This window comes from Pseudopipra pipra, chromosome 2 (assembly GCF_036250125.1).
Source record: "Pseudopipra pipra isolate bDixPip1 chromosome 2, bDixPip1.hap1, whole genome shotgun sequence".
NCBI classification, from domain to species: domain Eukaryota; kingdom Metazoa; phylum Chordata; class Aves; order Passeriformes; family Pipridae; genus Pseudopipra; species Pseudopipra pipra.
In genome coordinates, this window is record NC_087550.1 from 63,076,741 (window position 1) to 63,103,068 (window position 26,328).

At 41.6% G+C, this 26,328-nt stretch overlaps 2 long non-coding RNA genes across 2 annotated transcripts; one reads left to right on the forward strand and one right to left on the reverse strand.

Annotated features, from left to right (window-relative positions):
• Positions 1–5,639: 5,639 nt before the first annotated feature.
• Positions 5,640–14,426, reverse strand: LOC135409776 (uncharacterized). Its single transcript, XR_010428360.1, has 2 exons — positions 6,998–14,426; positions 5,640–6,178 (listed from the first exon to the last, which is right to left on the reverse strand). It is a non-coding gene; the product is annotated as an uncharacterized LOC135409776 (long non-coding RNA).
• Positions 14,427–20,707: 6,281 nt separating this feature from the next.
• Positions 20,708–24,673, forward strand: LOC135406920 (uncharacterized). Its single transcript, XR_010426580.1, has 3 exons — positions 20,708–21,402; positions 23,505–23,842; positions 24,301–24,673. It is a non-coding gene; the product is annotated as an uncharacterized LOC135406920 (long non-coding RNA).
• Positions 24,674–26,328: the final 1,655 nt, after the last annotated feature.

Sequence of the window (26,328 nt, forward strand, 5' to 3'; positions counted from 1 at the left end):
GGTGCATTGCCCTAGCAGGACTGCTGTGGAAGAGTGGGGCATGAAGAAGGGGATCGGTATGCATCCCAGAGTGCAAAAATCTGGACTCATTGCTTAGTCAAAGCTCCAAGGGACCAGCCTCTTAATGCAATTTCACTGGGGCTTTGAATGCAATTTTTACACAGCATCTTTCTCCTTGACAAATCCAAACCCTTTCATCAGTGATGACTGGCACCAGCCCCCTGTGGCTCCTCTTGGACCAGATTCAAGCTGTATGTTGTTTTTTGCTGTAAATCTTTCTAACCCACTCCCCTGTCCCCCTCCCCTCTTTTTATATTCTTCACTGATCTAATGCTCCCCCTCCAGAGGCTATCAAACAGCTTTTCCCTGAACACTTTAGGTTGCTCCAGCAAAATGGTCTTGGAAGAAAAGTGGTTCCAGACTGAAAACTTGAAGAGGTTATACATTAGCTCTGTACAGAGGCTGAAAAGCTCTGAGTTGTTATAGCAGCTGTCCCAGCTGAAAAAATGTCAGGGAGTGGGATCGTTTTCTGTGTATTTTATGGACAGGGAATAGGCCAGGTTCCCTGGTATTTGAGTTACTCTGGGGTTGTTCAGCCAACCCCTACACTTTGTAGGATAGTAATCGGATCCTCAGTGCCCTTGAAGTGTGCTAGCGTTCAGTATAGAAAGGAATAGCTCTATGCCAAATGCTAAGTGGACTTTTAAATATGTAAGCCATTTTTCTTCTTGTAAAATCTAGGTTTGATTTTGTAAAAAGACTTGCAAACTTTTTTTCTGGGGACTTTGATGCAATTTTTCTCTGGATTACAGCTGAGTGAACTATTCCCTCTCCCCCTTTCTTTTTTTCTGTTTGTGATTAAGAGAAGATTTGATTATAATCAATTATTTAAAATTAGTCAACTGCACTTGGAGCAATACATTGCCTCTGGGTCGTTTGCACTTGCTTTGCTAGTTATCTGAAGTTTTCCACAAAATTTAAGGCCAGAGGGGACCATTAGATCAGTTAGTCTGACCGCCTGCACATCACAATCCATTAAATTTCACCCAGTCAGCCTCCCACTAAGCCAAATAACGCCTGAGTTGGCTAAATCACTGAACACAGAAACATATCCAGCCTGGATTTGAAGACATCCAGGGACACAGAGTCTGATACTCCCTTGGTAGTTTGTTTCAATGGTTTAAAATTGTGCCTTATTTCCTATTTGAATTTGGTCGGAAGCTGAATCCAGATTTTGGTTCTTGTTATACTTTTCTCTGCCAGGTGCCACAGCCATTTGGTATATGGCATTTTCTCACCATGATGGTACTTATATATACACAGTAATCAAGTCACGCCCCAGTCCTTTTTCTAACTGTTAGAAAAATATTGGAAACTGATTGTGTTTTATGATTTTCTCCCATTAAGGAACTTTTCATTTAATTTTAAAAACATTTAAAAATTATTTAATTGTCTTCTCTGGTATTTGACTATACTTTTAAGGAGATAAATGACAGAACTGCAGGAAATATTCTTTCTGTCTTGCCAGAATAGAGGGAAAATTTTCTAAATCTCAGATCTGGACATATGTCTGCTGTGAATATCATCTCACCACCCACTTGTGGGCAATGCCCAGGTGGGCATGCTTTTCTCTGGCCTTAGCTTGCTATTTTATTATTTGTAAGGGGATGGAGTGATTGAACTCATGAAAACCCTTTTTACTGCTTGGTACATTCTCACATCTGAGAGGGTTAAAAAGCTTTCTCATTCTGCAGAGATCTCACAGAAAGAAAGCTAATTGTGGTCCTCTCCTGAAGCATGAGAAGGTGAAGCTCAGCCAAGGGCTTGAATCTCCATGCCTGTTACCTCAGTAAGGCATTCTTGAGTGGATTTTGCTGTTGTTACACCTCTTCTGTTGTAGCCATAGTTCTAAGTCATTTGACATGTAATCTGACCATGAGCTCTGAGGTAGCAACTGAGTATTTTCATCATGCTAAGAGAGACGGAGCTTTCCTCTCTCCTCTCCTTTGGGAGCTCTTCTGCCTAACCTAATCATCACACAGTTTGAAGATGAGAAAAATTTGATGAAAAATATAAAGAAACTTAGGACTCTCATAGAGTCACATTGCTCTCTATTCCTTCTTAGGTCTGTAGTTCTGCATTTGACTGCTTTAAAACATTCTTTCCTTATTGCTCCTGAATCACTGATGAAAAGCGAGCTGAATAGCGTACAGCCTAACTGTGATCACAGCAGGCTTCTCCATCAGGTGCATCATCATGGCCAGGCTTCGCGAACGAAGATTTGGGAAGGGCTCTACCCGCGTTTGTTGCAAGTGCATTGGTGACTAAAAAGGCCAATACGAGATAGACGTCTGGTTACAAAAGGCACAGCAGAAAGACTCCCTAGATGGTATATTCTGCAAGACATGATTCTTTCTGCCTTGTCTTTTCTCCTCAAGGGTGATCCTGCGTGCTTTCTTAAAAGCATCAGCAGTGTTATACATGGTGGGTCTCCAGGCCTCCCGATTGGAGGCCAGAGTAGACCAGTTATGATGATCAATATGGCCAAGGCTGAGATGTTGTTTCAGGGAGTCCTTGTATCTTCTCTTTGGGGCTCCTCTCTTGCGGCAGCCAGTGGCAAGTTCACCATAAAGCAAGATCTTAGGGAGGCGGTGGTCCTTCATCCTTGAGATGTGCCCTGCCCATCGCAGCTGTGTTCTCATTAACATGGCCTCAATACTTGTGACTGCTGCCTGTTCTAGAACAGATGCATTGGTCACATAATCTGACCAGTGGATGTTTAGGATTGTGCGGAGAAAGCGTTGATGGAAGCGTTCTAGGAGACGCAGGTGGTGGCGGTAGATGACCCATGATCAGGTGCACCCTTATGGAAAATTCACCTGCTGATAACTACTTTTTGGATAGGTACTGAAGGCAGTACTTGGTTCAGTTACTACAGCTTTTACTGACTGTGGATAATGTTAATTTTAGGGAGATGAACACACCCGAGAAGTTGATGTATACTTTAGCTGCACACTTAAAAACCTAATAAACACCAGTCTGACTTAATTTTTTAGGATGATGAGACCTCTTTCCTGTGAAACTGTACTGATTACTGATAATTATATCCTCATCATCCCATTCTTTATTGATAGAATTACTCATTAACAACTTTTAAATTTTGCCTAGGACTTACATCCACTTACCCAGATTTTGGCTACTTGTGCCTCATGGGCTGCCCTTTCTGTGTTTTGGTTCATCTCTGTATGCTTTAAGCCTGTGGCATGGATCCAGCATTCAGAGAACATCAAAACTGAATATAAGTTAGCAAATTCCTGCCTTAAGCAGAAGTCTGAGAACTTTTAAATGTACATTCTATGGACCTTCTCATACAAAAGTTTTCACCTTTAGTAGATCTTCAACATCTTTCTTATTGGGATGGATTCAAATGTTTCTTGTAATATTCAGATGATATGAATATGTTATTTACATTTTACCATGCTTTCCACACATAGGCCAGAACTAGATGCCTGACACTTCTACCTCCTCACATATTTTTCTGAAATTCAGATATTATCTAGAATGATTTTTAACAAGGACTTATCCTTTGTTGTTATAATTAGAGGTAGATTATCCTGATGTCTTCAGACCTCTCTCTCAGTTTTACATACTTTGGGTTTTAGTTTATGTTAACTGCTCTCTTCCTTCCTCACCTTTCTGTCATATATTGTTCCCTTACGTCTAACTTCATCTTTCCATTCACCAGGTGTGGTGGATTAACCTTGGCTGGAAGCCAGGTGCCCACCCACTGTTCTTCCCATCCACTCCCCTTCCCAGGCGCAAAGGGGAGAGAGAGTAAGGGGGAAAACAACTTGTGGGTTAGGATAAAGCAGTTTATTAAGGCAAAAGGAAAGCAAAAGATAATAAGGTTTATTCTCTACTTCCCATCAGCAGTGATGGCTGACAAATTTCCCAAGAAGCAGGGCTTCAGCACATGTAACGGTTTCTCAGCAGGCAGCCTTTGGAAACAACGAATGCCCCCCTTCCTGCTACTTTCCTTAGCTCTTATGTCCGAGATGACGTCATATGGTATGGAATATCCCTTTGGTTGGTTTGGATCAGCTGGCCTACTTGTGTCCCCTCCCAGAAGGAATGTTACAGTACTGATGCTGCGCTCAGCAATAGCCAAAACACTGGTGTGTTATCAATACCCTTCTAGCTACCAATACAAACTAAAACACTGTGAGGGTTGCTATGGGGAAATGAACTCCATCTAAGCCAGACACAATGCACCAGGATAGCCTTTTAGGCAATGTCATTATCTTTCTTGATTATGACATTATGCTTTTGACATAAGAAACTCCATCTGTCATTTACAATTGTGCTTCTTAGTTTTGAATCCCCAATCAACTTTGCTTCCATTTTTTTTTAAAATTATTCTTTTTGCTTGGAAGCATCTTCTTTAGCACTGGAGAAGTTTTGTTTGCGTGACTCTATCTATAAAACTGTATTTAAGTAGACTAATGATTGAAACTGGCTTTTTTTGGGTCCATGCTGATGTCTTTTTTATTGAGATTGCTGTTACAGTTTACTACCTAAAATTTTTACTTACAATAATGTATAAAGAATTGTATTCTATGCAAGGCATTTTTATTAGAAAAATGTCATAGATATTTTAAAGAATCCTACTGATGCCTTGCTACTGGATGTGGAGGGATCTTTTGTCTTCATCTGCCAAACTGTAGTTTTCAAACCAGCTGTTCTGATCTTTGGTTTGACTTGCAGGTCTATCAGAAATCTTCACCTCTTTTTGACAACCCACTGCTGGCTGCTTGTTTTATGGGATTTGTCACCCAAGGCATATAATCTAGAGAGGGTTTTTGTTTGTTTGTTTGTTTGTTTTTTAATTCTTGCTCAGATTTTTTTGAAAATGCAAGTGAGCTATGCATGATGTTCCTTTGGGATGAAGGCTGACCTAGGCCAGGAGTTGAGTGAAGACGGCTTTGCAGCTCCGCTTCTCTCCCTCTTTTGGGCCCCTTCATTTCAGTGAAGCAGTTAAACACTTTTCCCACAATCCCTGCTATGACATTTAGTTCATCATTCATATTTACTCGGCCACGTGTGAGCTCCCCTATAAGAATGAGAATAAATGCCCCATGTGGAGTCCTGCATATAAATTTCTATACTGACTCGCATCTTTGCTTATCATTCTTTTTTTCTATAAACTGTAAAAAAATGCCTGGATCTGGATTGTGAGCAGTTTCCCTCCTGCTACTTCAAAAGAGCATATTAGTCATGTAATGAACAGGCTTAGTGCCGGACTTGACAAAACACTGGGAAATACACTGTTGGGCACAATTCTGAACTGGCAGGGAACTGGGCTGGATGACCTAATAGGGCTCTTTCATCTCCAGTTACTTATGATTTTCAATGCTAATTAAAACCTCACTAGCTAGTGGGGAAGAATATCACGGCCAATTCAAATAACTTCTTAAAAACTTTCCTTCTGTTTATTTTTTCCACTTGCCCACTTCAATTTTATACACATATCACTTAAAAACACTCTGAATTACAAAAGTGTCCAGTTATAAAACTATAGAACAAACAAACAAAGCCAATTACGAATAGCAGCTTGTAATAAAAGTGCAAAGGCCAGGAAATAAATTATTTGGCTTTATTAAGGAAAAAGAAAGTAATTTCTGTAGTACTACTTAGGTCTCCAGGTGTGCTGGGCTATGGCCGTGTTCTCGGTTCACCTTCCGTCTGAGCTCTCCCTCAGCTCTCACCAGATCTGGACACTGACGTATGTCCAGTGGGAAGTTTTTTCCTTAATAAAAAAATCAGTCTTCAAACTTCTGCTGAGCAACTGCTTCAGCTTGATGGCTTGCCAGAGAAGGGCAGCCCAAACCTGGTGGCTTTAACCTCTTGTTCACATGTGATGGATGTCTTCACATGTCTAGGAAGTGGGCAGATGTTGGAGGTTTAGCTTCTGAGCCCTGGTAGGTTGATGGGGGACCAGAGCTCCTCGTGTAGCCTTCTGTCCACAGCTGCTAGGTAGCTGCACTCAGGTGAGGACTGGGTCTGGTGTCAGCCCAGTGATGGACATGCTACAACAATGAAGCACGTCTAGCCTAATGGGCTCATACACAAAACCAAACGATTTCTTGTCTTTCCTCAAGGCATCAAAACAACTGAGACGCTAGAGAAGTTGTTTGAGAAAACTTGTCAAAAGCTGAAAAATTAAATGGAGGTTAAGATTTACAGACATTAAGGTTTAAGGAGACATTAACACATAAGTGAGTAGAATAATCTTGGGTGGACAGAACATCTGAAGGTTGTGTGGTCCAACCACCACTTAAAGCAGAGCCGACTTTGAAGTCCAGCTCTATTAGAGGAAAATGCTCAGGGTCATGTCCTGTCAAATTCTTAATTTCTCCAAGAATAGAGGTTCCACAGCCTCTCTGGGCAATCTATGCTAATGTCACACCACCTTAATGGTAAGATCTTATTCCCTAATATCCAAATAGATTTGCAATATGATACTGTGCATGTCATTTCACTGTGTATCTCTGGGAAAGTAAAAATGTCAAGGTAAATAAGAAAAAAATCAAAGTGGTAATACATAACCTGTTTACTACATGAATACTTTCTAGTTAATGTCCCAGAGTGGCTGTTACCACTGCAGTGACACACTATCTAGAAACAGCGTAACAGTATTTGCATTCACCTCGCTAAAAAGGATGTCAAAACTTCAAAGTGTGAGATCAATTCAGAAATAACACAGATTAGAGCCAATCAGACTAGATGATTAACTTTTATTTCCAAGACTGATAGGTGCCTTCAATCATGTTTATATTCAGTCTTTTGACAAATTGATGACAACATATGACTATATTTCTTTTAAAAGCTGATCTCAGGCTGTGGTTTTTTTTGACATCTTATCATGCATTCAGATTTGTAAATCTCTCTCAGCCTCTTGAACAGAAAACAGGTCCCATGAATTGCCCCCAGAACTGACCATTATTCTGGGATGACCTGAGGTTGGTAAGTGGTGGTTCAAATTTCTAAAGCAAGCTAGGGTGAATCTAGTCCCAGTGACCAGCCCATGGATCCACATAGGGAGAAGGAAGATAGGAGCACAGCCCTATTTGCTGCTGTGTGCTGCCATAGGCCATCAGAATTGATAGGTCTTCAGGACATGTCAGAAATAAAAAGGGGTGAGAGGCTTAGGTCCCCATCTGGGACAGGAATTGTTCCATTTTCTGCAAAGAGAAAAAATAAAAAACTATTTGGATTCAAATAATTTGGTTCGCTGCACAATGTCATCTTCGGATTGGAGGTCATTCACTTCTGTGTTTAACAGTTTTTGGTTTTTTTTGTTTGCTTTTAAATTATGGTCAAATTTGGAACAATCAATGCCGTATTGAAAAAAGCAATCACTTTAAAAAAACTTTATCCTTTCTTTCCCAGCAGCAACAGGATTAGCCAAATTCAACCCAAATTTATTTTGTCCTTCTGAAACAAATTTTTGTCTTGTCCAAAAGAAATATTGCCAGGCTCAGATAAGGAAATCCCAAGGAAAGTGGAACATATATAATGGACAACTTATAAGAAGATCATTTTCTGACAGATGTGTTTTTGGAGACATGGGATACATAGTGAATATGCATGAGGAGCCTTCATTTGCATGGGGAACTATAGATAAAGACTGAAGCCAAATGCCTGAAAAAAAGTTAAAGCTTGATTTACTTGTCAAGAAAATAAAAAACTGTCAGTGGGCTAACAAGTGTTGGGTAAGTCTGGACAGGATGTTTGTTGACTTGGGGAAGTGGTGGAGGGACTCCAAGAAGGTGAGCAATGGGATAAATTGAGCAAAAATAGTTGGTAGTAGGTGCAAGCTGTGTGCAGACCTCAGGAGGTGCAAGGTGGCAGCGAAGCCAGCAGGGCAGGTGAGAACACAGGACAGTGGCTGGTTGTGGCTGAGGATTACATTGTTGTTTTGTCTCATGTGTGGGATACAATGCTGATAGTGGGTCTGGACTAATGTTTCTGAACCATCTCAGACTCCCCAAATGTCGTCTTCAGCAAAGCACTTCTGAGTGATGCACCAAGAGTAGTGGATCTCTAACTGAGCATGACCCACACAGGTCTATGAAGTCCAGGAGATCTTTGGTGCAGGGGATCTTTTAGACCATCAGGATGAGCTGTTAGGGTTATTTTGGCACAGAGTGGGTTTTTCAGACTACCAGGAGAAGTGGTAGGGGTATTTTAGTATGCAGGGTCCTTCAGACCATCAGATGAGACTCCAAGGAAAAGTTGTCCAGTAGGAGGTATTCACGTATCAAAAACTGTCTAAGCACTGTGCTGGATCCTGAGGATGATTTTCCTGAGATGTCATTCTCTACCTTGGGGTGGGGGGTGGTGGTGGCCTTCCCTTATTGTGAGGGTTGCTTTAAGGATGAATTCAGTAAAGATTGCACTCTCATATTAATGAGGCTGGAGTTGTACAGGTTCCTTTGACAGCAGGAAAATGCTAAATCACAGCCACAGAATGCATTGGGGTGCACTTTAGAAACTGTGTAGGTTTGCTCAAGATAGGTTTGAAGATAAGACAATGGAGAATGCTACTTTTTGCAGAAATATACTTGTTATGAATAGCATGGAAAAGAATCATGCCCTGAGGTTCACCATGCATTCATAGGCCCCCAGATGAACAGTGGTCCACAGGAATGACAGATATATCTTAGAGCATACTACATGCAAAAAATATGAATTTTGATTTTCTCTCCTTCTAGCCTACCTTTTTTAACATTTGCCTGTAACTATTGTATGTGGTAGCTTAGTAAGGACCATAAACTTGCACTTTCCAGCAGTCTGAATTTATAAACTGTCACAGTTTACACATTATTGGCCAAGAAATATCTGGTTTTCCATAGATTTTTAGTCTTTCGTTATACTCAAGACAATGAATTTGTGTGTATTCTGAACAGGAGTAGGATGAATAAGCTGGCAATTACCTATTAAATGAAGGTATGTTTGAAGAAGAATCAGTGTAAAGGAGTTTGTATTAGACAGTATCCTCAAGAAAAACATTTACTTGTATTTCAGTTTATTTCATTGTTTGTAGGTGTTTTTGGATGAATTACAATTGTCATTCTGTTAAAAGGGTTTCTCTTCCTAACAGATTCTGAGTCAAGTTGTTAGTATCAACTGTGTGGTAATGGCCAACTTCTGTAGAAATATGAAGGTCGGAAACTCAATGGAAAGAAAACATTTCTTCTGTTCCAGGATGTGGGCAAATGCTTATGGGTGAAACAGAGCTGAAGGGCAAGAAATGTATATATTTTTTGGCCTGTCCCTCCAATATATCCATTGATTTATGTCAGGAAGGCAGCAGAATATGTTCCCATGACTTTACAAGCTCGCATGGGAAAAGGAGAACATTTTCATTTAAATTAAAAAGGTAAAATTAACCCTACTTGGAGAGGGTTTAATGCTATTGCGATCAGGCAAGTGGGAGAAAAGGTAAGAATCACACAGGTTCTTCTGAGAGTTTTGTACACTTTTTTTATAATTTCAGTTTGGATGCTGGGTTGGGCACAGAAGCTGCACGTCTTAGCATTGTAGTGTCTGGCTCAAAACCAGGACACGTCTGTGAGCCTGCTCATCTCTCACGCAGATCAGGATGTGTAACATTATCCTTACAGATGCAGGAAGGAATATGTCTTGGAGTAATTTTTTAAATTTTCCACAAAGATATTGAGTTGTTTTGAAAATGTATGTGACCTAAATACAGAGCCCTTCAGAGACAGATGTCTTCAGAGGCCAACGACAGGGCAGGCAGCCACTTGCTAGCGGAATTTCTACTGGCTACAGGTGATTTGACACAGAAAGGGGAAAGACCTACCTTTTGTTTTAAAAGGTACTTCTGGTGCTCCCATGCTGCATGTCTCTGACTTCACAGCTTCACAGCGGCCACCTGAGTTGATTTTGGACTGGGAGACAGTCTATATTATGTCTAGGACAACTGGGCATACCCCAACAAAAATAGCTCTTACACATTATTAAAGTGTTTTACTAGAGGGCAGGGGATTTAAAGGAGGGAGAAGGGTTGGTTTCATCCAGAGAAATGCTCTTTTACAGCCTACAGCCATCTGGATGCTTGATGGGTTGCTTTGAATTGGAAAGGAGGGAATAAAGTAATTATCCTTCCCTAAAAATTAAGGGTCTTAAATTGATTTGACTTAACTTCCAGCCTAAATGGAGTGACTTATGATTTACAGCAAGGTGAGATCAGAATCAGGCCTGTGATCTTGGCTTTTTTTATTTTTTTGTAAAAGCTATTTTCATCTCTAGATGTCATGGACCTTTCTGCATCCCATCTGTTCAGGGGTGTCTACAGCATTACTCCATAGACAGGGTATTTTTCTGGGCAGGAATTTCATTCCACTGATTTTTCACCAGCCTTAGTGATACTGAACTTACACAGTCTATTTGATTTCACATTTTGGGGCAAGTTGGCTAGAGTGTGCTTTCTATAGCCTTTAAAAAAAGCTTTTTAGTGGTAGTGCTTGCTAAAAGAGCCAGACTTCTGGCTCTGAAAAGCAGCTTGCGCTGTTGTAACACATCGCTGTAGATCTGGAAGTTTTCTTTATACAGTTATCATGTCTGAGGTTTGATGCTGAAAGAATGGTTTACAGAAAAACAAGACAAATTGATCATCAATTTTTTGTGTCTTCACTGAGACTGCTGATTTGTGTTTCAATTCCAGCAGCACTTCACTGATAGCTTCTTCTCAATGGAAAAAATTGTCCTTTGGAAGGTATGATTTGCCCAGGACAAAATCAACTCAAATAGTCATTCAGCAAACAGCTTTCAGAGGATTCTTAGAGCACATTGGAGAAGTCAGTAGAGATACTTGGGTAGAAGGATGCATGTGACTGCTAGCTGAGGTCCTTTGGAAAACTGTTTCTTTCATTCCCTATTACACAACTTTTACAGAAACCAATCAGACCAGACAATTCCCTTACAACAGTTGTAGGTCAAAACATTAATGTTTACAGTTGCCTCTCCTGTGCAGTTCACAGTGGCTAAAGTACAGGTCCAATCTGTGATGATTAATGTACTTTTTAATGTATGGACCCGCCCTGAGGTGAGAGTTGTCAAAGCCTGGAAGTTTTGGTGTTCATTCTCACCCCCCCCCCCCCCAGGGATCAGTTGACAGACCACTATCTGCTGATGAGTGTTGGAATCTAAGACTCAGTGATTCAAATGAGCAGCTGAGGGTTGTGTTGTTTAAAGAGAAAATATGGTAGAATTAAGGTTTCCAAATCCCAGACAGGGGTCCTCAAAACTCGCACCCTGTTTTTTATTATTAGAAATGCTATTACTATGACTTCACTGGATTTTCACCAGTGCATTCCAGGGTCATATTGCTGTGCTTTCCCAGGACTGCTCCCATCTCATCAGGGTTGAATGGTGTGGTTCATGTGTCACTGTTCAGTACAGGAATCATTCCTCTAGATGTTAAAAGGACCATGATCTGGTAGGATGCACGGTTCATTTCCACTGACTGTGAAGGGATCTGTGCATCTGTGCATACAATTTTCATCTCTCAGCACAGAAGCTCCATGTCCCCTTATCAGGCTGGATAAAGAAAAATTATTGTGGGTTGACCCTGATCGGATGTCAGGTGCCCACCAAAGCCACCCTATCACTTCCCTCCACAAGTGGACAGTGGACAGAAAATATAATGAAGGGTTAATGATTTGAGATGAGGACAGGGAGAGATCAGTCACCAAATACCGTCACAGGCAAAACAGACTCACCTTGAGATTATTAATTGAATTCATTACTAACAAAATCAGAGCAGGATAATGAGAAGTAGAATAAATCATAAAAACACCTTTTTCCCCTCCTCTTCCTCCTTCCCAAACTCTATCTCCTCACCTGTGGTGCAGGGAGATGGGGAATTGGGGTTACAGTCAGTTCATCACAGTTGTTTCTGCCACTGCTAAGGGAGAGGACTCCTTCCCCTGCTCCAGCATGGGATCCCTCCCACGTGAGACAGTCCTCTATGAATTTCTCCAATGTCAGCCTATCCCACAGGCAACGGTTCTCCATGAACTGTTGCAATGTGGGTCACTCTTCCACAGGGTGCAGTCCTTTGGGCACAGCCCGTTCCAGTGTGGGTACCCCACAGGGTCACAAGTCCTACCAGGAAACCTGCTCCAGCATAGGCTCCTCATTCCATGGGTCTGCAGGTCCCTGCTAGGAGCATGCTCCAACATGGACTTCCCATAGGTTCACAGCCTTCTTTTCAGGCATCCACCTACTCTGGCGTAGGTCTCCTCCAGAGACTACAGGGGAATCTCAGCTCTGGCACCTGGAGCACCTCCTCCCTCTCCTTTTCCACTGAGCTGAGTGTCTGCAGAACTGCTCTTCTCACATATTCTTACCCCTCTCTTCTCTGGCTGCAATTACATCTGCCCAATAACTTTTTTTCTCCTTTTTAAATATGTTATCACAAAGGAGTTCCCCTCGTTCCTGATTGGCTTGCCCTTGGCCAGTGGCGGGCCCATCAATCCTGGAGTTGGCTGGCACTGGCTCTGCTAGACATGGTGGAAGCTTCTAGAAGCTTCTTACAGAAGGCACTCCTGTAGCCCCCACTTCTACCAAAAGCTGGCAATGCAAACCCAATACAAAGAGTTGTTGTGCCACACAAGGAGGGTGCTTCCCCTTGATGCCGGGAGATTAGATCTCTCAGCTGGAGGTTCAGGACTCTGGGATGACTTACTCCTTTGGCATTACATGATTATTGAATAAAATATATGAACTATTTGGTAATGGGAGCACTCACTGAATGCTTCTGTATTTGTTTTTTGCATTAGTCATTGGAAGTGTCTATGGGTGAAATTCCTCTCCTCTAACTGCATATGTCTACATCTGAGCAGAGCAGAGGTGGATATAGATATTGCCTGACACTGTGATGAGATTTTCCAGATGCGTTGTGTGACATGCACCATTGTGGCCATACACAGATCAGAGTAAGTGAGGAGAAACAGGCCTTCTCTGTAATTCTGTTCTCTGCTAGTTACTGGATAATTGCCAGGTATGTTCATACAATTAATTCTTAGTTAATGCAGTACAGAAGCCTTCTTCAGACTAACTACCACCTCACATGTCAGTAAAAAAAGAGAAAACCAGAAAACCTACTTCCATCTTGTGTTCCATTGGTGTTTACCAACTGGAAGGGGAAGAGGGAGAGAGATGAAGTATTCAATATTTAGATACACAGTATGATGATGTTCTACCAAAATTTGTAATTTTAATAAACAGGTTCATCAGAAAAATTGAAGACCCTAAAGATGATGCTCATGGAAACTGACAGCAGTAGGGAGCCAGCTTTGACCTTTGTCTCCTGGAAAACACTTGTACAATCACTGGTTGCACAAAAAACTGTGACCATGTTCCTTTGGAAGTGCAGTTTTGCAGTGATTTTGCAAACTGCTCCCAACTGTAGTATTGATCCCAGTCATCTGTGGGCTGCAGATTGAGTGACAGCAGAGCAAAGGGCTTTTTTTTTTTTTGAAAGCAACAGTTCAAGAATGGATCTGGATGAAATGTCGTATTTTTTTTCTTGCTGAAAAATGCACTTTAAACTTTCCTTCCCTTTGAGCCTTTTAGGTCTACAACTTGGGGCAGCTTCAGGAGATCCTCTGTTGTGAATTAGATGTATGGGCTATACCCACTGAGACTGGATCCAGCCTGACAAACAAACAGTGTTAAAGTGAACTGGCCTACTTGAGGTTGATGAGTGGGCAATTTGGATGCAGTGGTTAATTTGCCTTTTGGTTAGAAGCTGCAGTGGAAGAAATTTTATGGAGCTTTCTGGCAAAGGCCAGGCAATGAATTTTTGCCTTTTGCGCTCTTATTAATTCAAAATTTTGGCCATGGTAGGCGATATCACATTTTGAGATTGGGGATGTATGGACCATATTATTTTTTGGAAAGATGTGTAAGTGGTCTTGCTTTAACTCACAAACTTGGCTTATCACAGACAAATTGGGTACTCACATGGATTTCCTATGGCTTCAAGATGTTCAGTGACAGGAAACAAGCATAATGTGTATGAACACCAACTTAAATAAAAGCTGAAGAAATACAGTGGTCTCAGTTTTTTGAACACTAAACTACAACTAGTGCAGTGTGCAAGGTGGTGGAGACAGCCGAGTTATCACTGCAGAATTAAAGCACAAAATGCCTGTGGATTGCCATACTATACATATGTTCAGCATCAGTATTTAAGGCTGAGACAGTAAAAATACTTTGCAGAACTGCACAGTTGGAGAGAGGAGAAAATTGATCATTGCGTTTTGATTTAAAATGCTTGCAACCAGAAACAAGATTGTGTGGCTTCTAATCTGATACAGCCTGGCACCACTTATCTGCTTTTCGACGTCTGAGCCTAAGACACAGCCTGATCATTAGAAATACTTGCCACTGGTGTGCCAGGATGTCATGCTCGGTGCCCTGCTCACCTGATCCTTGCCCATGGGATGTGCTAGGTGATGTGCTAACCCCTTCAGCTGTCTCCTGCCGCTCTGTAACATCCATCTGCAGCCTCTGTCTCCATCTACTTCTCAAGTCAGTCCCTATCTGCCTGTGACCTCTTTACAGCACACTAGGAAAATTTAAGACAGGTGAGGACCTTGTCTTAAATATTTATGACTAAAGTGGGAGAAAGATATGAGAATTTTCTTTTTTGAATGTCAGTTGTCCCAGATGACTGCAGATGTATAAATAGATGTAAGCATTCCACTTCCTCAAGAGTCTGTTTTCTTCCATTTTCTTCCAAGATTTGGCTTTCTTGTTGCAGAGCAGTCATTGACTTCTCTGTGTCTTTGGAGAAAGCTGGATTTCCAGCTTCTAGGGAAGTTATAAATCTTGGCAACACATATCACAGTGTTTTGAGAAAGATAAAAATTGGCTCTTTCCACAGGTGATTTTCTGTAACTCATCTGTCCTGCACTTGATTGAGTAGCTTGGTACTAAGAGTCAATGTGCAGTTATTTTAAAAATTGCAATTAAGTGGGGACCTTAGAGCCCTTAAAGTCACAGGTGAAGTACTGTGTCCTCTTTTTCAGGCTAAAATAACTAGAAATAAATATTGAAAAATCTCTATTCTAAGTAAATATTAGATATCACCTAATTTCCCCCCGAAGTAATTCCATTTTTTCTTTTTAATTCAGGACATGCCACAATGTGATGTATAGTTCTGTAACCCTTTGCTGGCCTATGCCAATATAACTTTAATGGGCTTCTTTAAAGAATGTCTCACTAAGATACTAGCACTTTAATTTGATACATACCTTTTATCAGACATATGTGGGACATGGAGTTGCTCAGCACCTGCTGTGCTGTTTAGTAGTCAAGAGGTTAAACTTATTCAAAGGAGCTGGCAAGCTTCTTGTGGCATATTCACTGGAAATACATTTATTTTTACTGTGGAACCAGGCCCACATGAAAAGTCTTGAGAGAATCTGCTTGTGAAAACCTGGATTCATAGTGGAGGAAAAATAAAACAAGAATAATAGTATGAATCAGACTCCTAAGTTTTGTTAAGAGCACAAGGTATTTAAGTTAGATAAATAACTCAGCTTCATAAAAGCAAACTTTCAAACTGCCACAGGCTTATCAAGAAAGTCAATAAAACATTTATTACAAATTAAAATGCAATAAAAATCAAGTCAACCTTTTTTTCAAGCTCCATGTGTGACTCAAGCCTTATCTAGACCTTCTGGGGGAGAAACTCAGAGGTGACAACCAGTCTGAAAGCACCACAGCCCAGAAAACAGGCACCCACCTTGCCCTGCCTTGGCTCCTGCACTGTCACTTCCCACCTAGATTTTGGCATGGGAAGACAAGTTGCTGAGCATCCCCGAGGAAAAGGACGCATGGGGGTGCAGGGTATGGTGCTGCTTTATACTCCCCTCCTCAAAATATTTTCCTCTTTGTTCAGTGATGGAAAAACCTCTGCAAGGCTGAAAAAATAAGCAAGTACTAGTATGGGATGACCAAAACAAATATCTAGTTCAATTGCTCAGCTTTGACTCTCCAGTCCCCAGTGTCCTGTTGCACAGTGCCACCAAGCCCTGCGGCATCATGGTCTCCATACTCCTTTCCTCCATAGTGTGAACAGCCTTGGACAGTCACTGCTTACAAACCTCTACCTCCTCCAATTTTGCTTGCTCGTTTTCTTCAGATAGTTAGTTTGCTCAGTTTTATAGCCAGTATCTAAGCCAATTCCAAAAGACCAAAACCACTCTGCCAGGCAGAGACTGTGTTGTTTTATCTACTGCTGATAGTCAAGTATGGCCCTCCTTCTTTGTTCAGGGAGATAAATGACACCCTTAACCATGGCAGATATTAATTTAATAGGAACAGATATTCAATCATTTCAGGGTCTCCCTCCCACAGTGGTGGACTATTATGCAGCAGGCCAATCAGATTCCCCACTTCTCAAGTGTGCTTACAGCAAAAATATAGGCTCACTCACTTGTGGAAGCACCCCAGTACACCCCAACAAATTTCATCTTGTCTCAATTTAATTGAGATAATAAAGGGCAAACAAACCAAGTAAATTATTACTAGGACATGATACTCATCACAGATCGCTGTCTGCCTTCTATTTGTCTCCTCAGAGAGGTAACGGCTGTGGACAATCTTATGTGAGCACAGGTGGAAGGGTGAAGAGTGCAGTATTTTGTCTGCTGATGCAGTGCTCTTACAGAAACTCCAGGGTTTTCAAATGAGAAAGTGCTTAGAGGCAGTTTGTGTAGCCAAAAATGAGGTGGTAAATGGTTGTACTGGGGCCAATATGGGGGCAAATTGGCCTGCCTATTTATAGGGCTGCAGTGCTGTCAAGATATTCGATACATCTGTAGTTCTGTGTGGGAAAGCCCATGACAGGTTTGGGTGAAAACATGAAGCTCTTAAGAATTTTAATATGATTTGTACTGTTATTTAATTTTTAATAAAACTTTGAATAAAGTTGTGATTTAATGGCCATCATGAGTGGAAGATTCCACTTTAACATAAAACATGAGAGTTCCCAGTATGGGCTAAGATAGGTTTCATAATATGGAGGTATGCACCTCTCTCTCAAATTCATTGGATAATGGATTCTGTCAAAATGGAAAAAAGGGAAGGTGTAGATTTTTTAAAAAATTAAAATCTGCTGTGTAGTCAGTAGTTCCACATTTTGGAAGAAATTGCTGAGCTTCTGGCATGCTTAAATAATACCCTTTTCACATGATAGTTACACTGCTCCAAAGACAGTATAACAAACCATGCCAAAAATTCTTCTGTTTTGTTTGCATGAAATTGAACTGACAGATATACCTGTCTATGTTACGTCCAAGAAAATGTCTTGTTAGAAACGTGTGAAAATATATTATATGACAGATGCTGAAAATGTTTCAGATACAGCAATAAATTGATTGTGGTTTCTGGACCAGATGTGAACTCTGTTTAAAATTCATCATGCTGGTCTCTATTCTAGCTCTGGACTAAAATAAATGCAGAGAAGTGGCTTTGCTTTTCAATGAAACCCATTATAAGACTAGAAGAGCTTCTTTCCATCTCATAAAGAATAGACCTGACAGTAAGGCTTGCACCCAAAGAACAAGTATTAAAAGCACAAACTGAACTGAGAGAAAGCTGTGCCAGTTCTCGGTTCTTGCTTTATTAATGTGCATGAAAATACTTGGCATGTCAAAGCCACTGCAACAAAGAAGACTGCAATGTGCATTATTTTCATTTTAGAGGGAGATTCACAGCCATAAAACAACCAAGGAGGGAAAAGAATGGGGATTTTCAAGAAATGATGTTGTTAAAGGGAAAGGAGCCAGTTGTAAACCTGCTACAGACATGACTGGGTGCTGAGAATCAGTCTGTACTTCCCCTTTATTTTGAAGCCATATGTTTTGAAGCCTTTCCCTGCAAGGAAGCAGGACAAGACCTAGACTTGCTTTTCTGAGAGATAGCCTGGGAGCTGCACTACCCAAGATGGGCAATCCAGTGCCACAGCCCAAGGGTAAAAGGAATAGGGACACGACACTGCACAAAAGGGGTTCTGACTCAGTAGAAGGTCAGGGGTGCAATGCCAGTTTATTGGGGGAAGCAAGGACTTATATAAGGTTTGGGCAAGGGGAGGTTCCACAACTGGGGCGGAGCATGGGATTGACAACTCAGGGCAGAATGGGGTTGGGGAATAGGAGAAAGATGGGTGGAGCTTTGGAGTATCCAGGGGAAAGGACCAATGGGAGCTCACTCTGCACTGTGGCATCCATCAGCCAGTCAGTGAGAGATGAGCGGGAAAACCAGAGGAGAACAAGGGAGTAAACAACTTTTGCTGGGGAAAAGCGTGAGGGCAAGTCCAGGCAAGCCCTGAACAATACAAACCAAGGGGAATTAACATGGGACATTAAGTACATTAAACTTGGTATAAAACTGAGGGATAACAGGAAAGTCCGTGGAGAAATAGTCTTTTCAGGCCCCATACACGTCCCTCCAGGCCTTGAATCGTTCCCCGTCAGATTTGTGATCCTCCTCAATCCAGACTGCTGAAGTCAGGTGCTTAGGCTTCCTCTTCAATCCACAGGCAGTTTTGAAAACCAGCCCAGAAAAACCGTTGTGCCAAGGCGGGAAAAAAGGAGGAGGAGGAAATGGGTGTTTGTGAGCATTTCCAGCCACCTCCCAGATCTGGCACTTGGCTGTGAGTGGCATGTTCAACATCTCGCTATCTAGCTCCACGCCTCTGAATTCTTTTCTGTTATGGAGATAGCAAGTACCATTTTCTCCAGATCTGAGGGATTGGAGCTTGCCCCTTCTTTTGTTTTAGTGTCCTGGACTGAGGAAAAAAAAGGGGAGCCTGCTTGTTCCCCTCTGTGCATGTGTCTGGTAGAGGATAGAGGCTTTTGCTCAGGGCTGGTTGTGCCCATGTTCTTCTTTGTCTGTGACATTTATTTGCATCACAACAAACCTCTTGCTGTCTGTCGGGAGCAAGTGACATGTGTTATGAACATAATGTAGGTTTTATAACTACTCCTCTAGATCTGCTAATTGCACTCAATGTTATTTTTTTTCCCATTCACTTAGAAATAATCTCTCTCTCTCCACCTCTCTTTCTAAAGGATAAACAGTTCGTTTATTCTCCTCCCCAAAGGAACACCCACAAGGAGGGAAGTAATGATACCTGTGGGTATCTCCCAATATGTCTCTCCTCTGTTTTAAAGGATATTTGAGACTGTCATTTGAAATACTATTAAAGATGCGTTAAATCCTCCTTGATGTTAGATGAAGGCTTTCTTAGGGTGAAATGGCTCTTCACAGATGCTACATCTACTACTTGCTAGCACAATACAGAGTATTAGAGAAATATTTAGGCTTGTCAGACACTATCAATAGTGACTGTGTATGAGTTTTACTACTGTCCTCCTTCTTTCACCTTTAGAGATTTACATGGAAATATATTCCCCAAATTATGTAAAGCCTCATATCCCAAAACTCTCTAGTTGTGATGTAGGTTGGACAGCAAAGTTTTCTGCTTAGGTATCCTGTTAACATGTCGGTTTAACTTCGTTGAATGTCACAAATCTTGTCACAGGCCTGTAACCTTTGAAGGTTGTAGGGCTGAAAATATTTGTTAAATATATTTATTTATATGTAAGCCTGAAAAAAAATATAAATTATATTTATACATGCATGTCTTATATATAATATATAAGCTGAATGTATATATTCAACCTATAACTATGAAAAGTTACAGGCCAAAAATCTTAGTTAAAATGAATATTTTTGCACTTCTTACGTTTGATCTGGGGTATGGGAATCTTAAAAGTTAATGTGCCCTGTGTTTGCTCAGAAATTGCTTTTTAAAATTTTTTTTCAACAGATCAGCAAGCAAATAAACAAAATTCAAATAGGATTTTCTCAGAAGTTCACAAAAGCCAAGAGCTGGGTCTTTAGGAATAGCCACACATACTGCAAATCTAATGTTAAAATCATGATTTTTGGCAAGATGCTTTTCCTAGTCATGAAAAGATAGCCAAAATCTCATCCACAAAAACCACCGCCGCCCAGAATAGCATTTAAGTTATGATGGGTCAAATACGAGTCCAAGAAGCCTGGGCACCTTTTGATTTAAAAAAAACAAATGTTTTCATAATTAAGACTGAAACTCTGTCCCTAATCAGTCCTCTGAAAATACTGCTTCATCCAAACAGTCCTGAAGAGGGTTAGTTGCAATGGAAGTGCTGACACAAACTTAGCTGTAGTGATGCTGTAAGCCATTGTCATGCTAATATAAGCATTACACTCTAAGAAAACATACTGAGTTGGTGATACATATTTTTCTTTTGAACAAAATTTCCATAGGAACAAGGGCCATATATCACATGGATGCCAATGTTTGTAAGTGTTTTCATGTGTGGCCCTTCACAGTGACACACATTTTACCACACTTTAGTAAAAATAGGCCCTTATTGAAAAATAACCATCTTTTTGTTGAAGAGCCCTCTTTGGTTTGGCAAAGCCTGCTGTTCTTTTGCCTTTTCTTTGCAAACGCTGCTCATTTTCTCTTGGATGAGATAATAATTGCTATCTGCAACGCAGATGGGCACAAAGTGCTCAGAGGGACAGGGAATCCCCTGAAGCCCAGGCTGTTTTAGTAACTTAGGAGAGCCATTTCTGTGCCTCTACTGACATTAGGGTTAAGGGCTTCTGGTTGCTGCCTAGAGCATGGGGATGTTGAACACTGAACACATCACCATGGCATCTTTACTGAAGGAAAATCTGTTTGTTTCTCTACCTTCTCTTGATGCTGAACAATTCCCTCATAGCACATGTTGAAATGTCATTTTTGCCCTTTCCTATACTGGTGCCTTCAGCATGATGCTTTGCTGTCTTTTTTGGGTTTTTTTCTGCCTCTTGCTCTTAGAAAGGCCTTTTCCTTCCAAGTGCTTTTATAGCTCTCCTTTGGAGACTAATGCAAGGCTTTGCACAACCCCAGCATCATATAGAGCAACCCCAAAAGGCTATTTCTGTTTAGATGCTGCTGCTTAGTACCCTGGACTACAGTGAGGCTTAAATTCTCAGTCTTTGCAGGTTTCAGCCAGCCTTATACCGAACACAGGCATCAGATTTCAGACATGTGGAGCAGTGGGCCAAAGCCTGGCGCTTTGAGATGGACTGCCTCCCTCCAGTTGAAGTTTTTAAAAAAAGCAAGATGAAACAAGACACTCCATTCATGTGATTGCAGTCATCTTGAGTGAATCATGAATCCGTGGGCTTGAAGCTTGTGTGCGAGGGGGCACTCCTGAAACTTGTGGTGATGTCCTAACACCCTCACGCAATCACAAGGTAAATAGAGAGTGCACCAAATGTATGAGCCAGCCAGGTATCATTTGCAGTTGGTTCTGAGTGGCTCCAAACTCACACTGCCAGCCCAAAGGAGTATATTCCCCATTGTATACCCTAAAAACGGAATCTTTGGTCTGTCTTGAGGACCAGCTGTTTTTGACTGGAGGGTCATGCCCAGAAAGGCATGAGAAGATTTCTGAGGCACTCTTGGGAAGTGAATGGGGTAAGTGGGGATCAAATCTCTTCAGTAAAAGGGGAAAAATAAATGAAATTGGATTACTCATATCCTGAACTCCTTAAAAGCTCTGCTATGGGAAAGGGAAGGTAAAGGACCTCCCTGGCCTTTTGTTCCCTCTACATTTCATTCCAATAACTGAAAATTAAATGGAGAGTTGTGAAACAGAAGTACAGGACACTTTTCACTTCCCCCTCCATCCCTTTGTGCCTTGGGAAAATGATTCAGGTTGATCTGAGCTGACATTTTGAAAACCTTTTCTGGTTAGGCAGCCAAGCCTGAATGTTGGCCACTCGCACCGCCCCTGCTCTGCGAGCGAGAATGCTTCCTGGGGACTGGCTGACGGCAGCCCTGTGCGAGCCCTGCCAAGAGAACCAGCAGTAGGCCTCTCTAGAACAGATTGAATTCTTGACCTCTCAATATGCTATTTCTAACCACATTGGTGTCCTCTCTTCAGCAGCTCAATTAAAACAAAAGCAAACATAGGTTTCAATAGAAAGGGCAAGTTGCCGATGTTTGTTTACATTCAGGTAATGATACACAGGGTCTAAGTTTGTGACTGTTTTTATAGTTTTGGAGGTTGCCTGAAGCATTGTAGGAGAAGTTTCTTCCAGCTCACTCCATGGCCTGAAATGAACCACCACAAACTGGTGTGAAACCTGCCTGGGGCAAGCTTGGTCTCATCATCAGAGTATTCCAGCCCCATCCAGCTGGTATTAAAGAAGGTGACTAACACTGCCCCTTGTGGCTTCGTCCTTCTCTTCTCAGGATCTGTCAGATGGGATCACAGTCTTTCCAGTTTATGTTTTATTTTATCAACATTGCTTTGGGGTTTTAGAAACAAAAAGAAGCTAAACAAGTGTGTACTCACTGATAGTGTACCTGCTCGTAATGAGATTTATCCAGCCCACTGATTTTTTGATGAATCTGTTGCACATTTTAAGATATGCCTATAGGAAACCTCTGTTTCCACATGGGCTTTTGTCCTGTTGTGGGCAGTTTTAACATGTCAGGAGTGCACTTGTCAACCACCCTTCTTCCTACAGCTTTAGATGAACTTAAGATGTCACAGTCTGTGACCAATGGGTGCCTTGAAGAGAAAACCCAAGACTATGAACTTGAATCTTTTGGAAGGGTAGAGTTGAAGGTGAAGAATAGGTTTAATATGGGTTGATAGTGAGGAAGATTTTACTCTTGTGTTTTGGACTGGAATTCTGTAAGGGCTGACAGCTTACAGTCTGTGTGTATTGCTTTGCTGAGGTCTTGCTACAAAATGATGAGAGAACTAGTACCCTCTGCCAAAACACTGTTAGCCAGGATGTCCTGGGTAAACAGAGATTTTTAGAAAGTGTTATTTATAAAAGCTGGCAAATGAAACCATTGCATCAGTGAAGAATTCAACAACGTTTTTAAATTACCAGAGTGAACTGACTAGTTGTGCATGTGGGCATATCTTCAACTAAATGATACTAGGCGGGGCTGCAAACTCTCCAAAGTACTGTTATTTTCAAGCTAAACCTCAGATAACCTCCAGCCCTTTAAAAATATCTGTTGCTGAAAATAAGTCCTCAGATAACCTTCATCCTTGGATAACCCACATAAAATCAAAGACAAGGAACTAATAGGAAAAAGGGGGCTTGAAAATAAACTTGTCATATTGCCCACACGTGAGCAACACACTGCTGCAGACTAGAGGCTATTTTTGCCTATAGCCCATGTGTAATAAGCAAGAAAAGGGGTGCTTTTCTTAACTTAGCAGCATGGTCACTGTCTTGTTCATTTAGCCGGGGTTGACCCTTGTCTGGTTACCAGTATTGCTGTGGATGCTGCTGACACTCACATTTTTGCTGTTGGCTTCATTCTCTAGGGCTCCACAAAGGACAGAAGCCATCCTTGGGCAGACCTAAGGAAGATGTGAATACAGGCTGAATGGGTCTCAGAAAAGTGCCCTCAAATAGTCTGAGTCCTTCTCAGAGGATTTCTGCCAAAACTACAGGGAACAGTGATTTCTCCTAGATGACAATGGAGTTTTAGAAGTTAAAAGGTTTTAAAAGGTTTAGAGTGACTTCTGCTATCTCAGGAGATGTGAAAAAGGCACACCTCAAAAAACAAAATGGAACAAAACATAACATAACAAAACAAAACAGAGACAATTTTCTCTGCTACCCGCTTGAGCACTGAGTTGTGGCAAGACTTCAGAGAAAGGTAAGGAAGAAGCTAACCAGTCAGAGACATGCACACGGGGCAAAAAAATTCCAATACTTCCAGGTTCCTGCAGGTGAGCTGTTGAAGCCCTAACTCATGCAATTTGATTGCAGTCATGGGAGTGTTTGATAACCCTTGATGAGCGAATATAATGTTCCCCAAGGTGGGAAGTCTCCAGTCACTTTATGAGCAGGATTAGAAAGGATCTATGCTGTTTGTGAACTTTCCTAGATGTGCGTGATCTTTTCTGTAAAGCAAGGACATCATCCACAGCACTTGGCAAATAGTTCAGCTAAGTACAGGGGCACAGAGGTTTGATAAAGCAGTTTGCTGCCCCAGTTAGTTCCTCTGGGTGGGATTTGGCAGCCCAAAGGAGGCTGAGAGTAAGGTTTGAATTCATTCATCTGACAATAGAAACTTGAGCCAAAGCTAACATAGAGTTTTTTGCTCATTTACAGACCTCTACAGACTAAAGAGTTCATAAAGGAGTTCACTGATACCTTGTTGACAATGGTGATGAAATACCCTGACTTGTCATCCTGGGAGATTTCAACACACACATTGACAAGGCTGCAGATACAAAGTCCCATAAACTCACTTCCTGGCTTTTCCTCCTAAGCTGCAACAGCAAAGCAGCAAACAGCTCTGTATCCTCTGGCAGGGATACCTCTAGCCAAAGTGGCCACAGAGAGCAGCCAGAAAGCACACTGCTGAGAACCACGGATGAGGACTCAAGGAATGCACTAATGCCCAAATTGAGCTTCAAACCAAGAGTGGGCAAGGAGCAGAGGAGGTTTGTTATCTTTTAAAATGCATTTTCTTTGTTTTCAAATCCCCTGCAACCTTTGGGAGATATTTCTTGGCAAAAGAACAAATTAAGTTCCTGCCCACACAATCTCTGATAGATAAGTTTGAGTTTAAATCAAAACACTGAGTTATAGATTTTATTTTCTCTCTTTCTTTCTCTCTCTTTCTCCAAATTTGACCGTGAAATAGTGGGCATGGTTTCTTTGCCTTAACTTTGGCTTTTCCCCTGTTTTGTTTCCTAATAAACAGCCACAGATCTTCTGTGTTGACCTGCTACTGTAGGAAAAACTGTACAGGACCAAACCAAGCTGCTGAAATAGGGATGAGGAAAAAGTCCCTTTGCTTTTTGTTGACAGAGGTAACTCATTGCTAGTCAATTAGGCCTTTGACATGATCATCAGAACAAAGCTGTTAATGTAAATAGAGACATGTATTTTTTTAATTACTTGCTATAAAAGTTGTAGCCGTCATTCCCAAAATCAGTGAATCTTGTCTCACAGGTGCAGTTACCACAAATTTCTTTTAGTGTTTTTTTTCATCCAAGCATAGGAGAACTTGACTCTAGATCACATACCTTCTGTTACTGAAATCTGAGTAATGCATTAAGTAATGGATGAATCTGTCTGGATTGACTAATGTGGTTACGGGAGTTTATTCTGATTTGAGATGCATGAATCAGGGATGAGAAGAGCCAGTTTTAATAAAGTGTAGATACCTCCTGGGGAACCCAGGGGGAAGGGGATGTTTAGGTGCCCACGCTCCCCACCTGCATGTGCCATACACTACCCTCCCTTTTTTTCTTTCTCTTTCTCTCTTTTTTTTTTCCTGTGTCATTTTTCCTGGAGCATTGCCTAAAAGAATGAATTAGGCCTGTTAGGGCCTGGGTTGATGTTGCGATGTTTATAGCCCCAATAGCGTGATGATTGTTTTATGGTGTTTGTGTTTTGGCATAAGTGATGCCATGATGTTTGTACTGTGATGTTGTCATCAGAGGAGGGCAGGGCCATGGCTACATTACATATATGTATCCCATACGTGGTATAAAATGCACATATAAATCATACAAATGTTGCATTCCTGGGGCATATGTTTTGGGGCCCTCATCCCCCAAACAAGTGCTCATGAGGAACAAGTGCGCAGTCACCCAGCCAGCCATGAAATGGCTGAGGGTGGCTTACAAACCTAAGAGCATGCCAGGCTGGTCAGCATTGCAGGCCACCATGCAACTTTCTGTCAAAAGAAATGACGTGTTGGCCTAAAAGTAGGCAGCTCTCGCTAGTTTCTTCAGAAAACTCTCCTTGACAGGGTGGAGGCTGGCCCTGGGGCCAGGACACATGCTCTGAAGTTGCTGGCGTTGCAACTTGGGTGTGGAGGTGGGCACTGAAACTTCCCTGAGTGATGTGATATTTATGCTGCTCCTCAGCAAGAGAACCAAGACATCCTTCATAGCCTGAAGGATGAAGCCCTTGCCCAGGAAAGCTTCTTGCTATAATCCTGCTGGTTCTCTCACAGGGACTGCTGAAGCCAAGCAGATTGACAGGGCAGACCAGGAGGAACAGCAATGCAGCCTAGGGGGTGTAGGTCACTGCCTTTCACCTGAGGGAAAAAGTTTCTCAGGAAATACCCTGACTACTTGGCGCTCACAAACATGTAAATCGCAATTTGATTTTTTTGAGCAA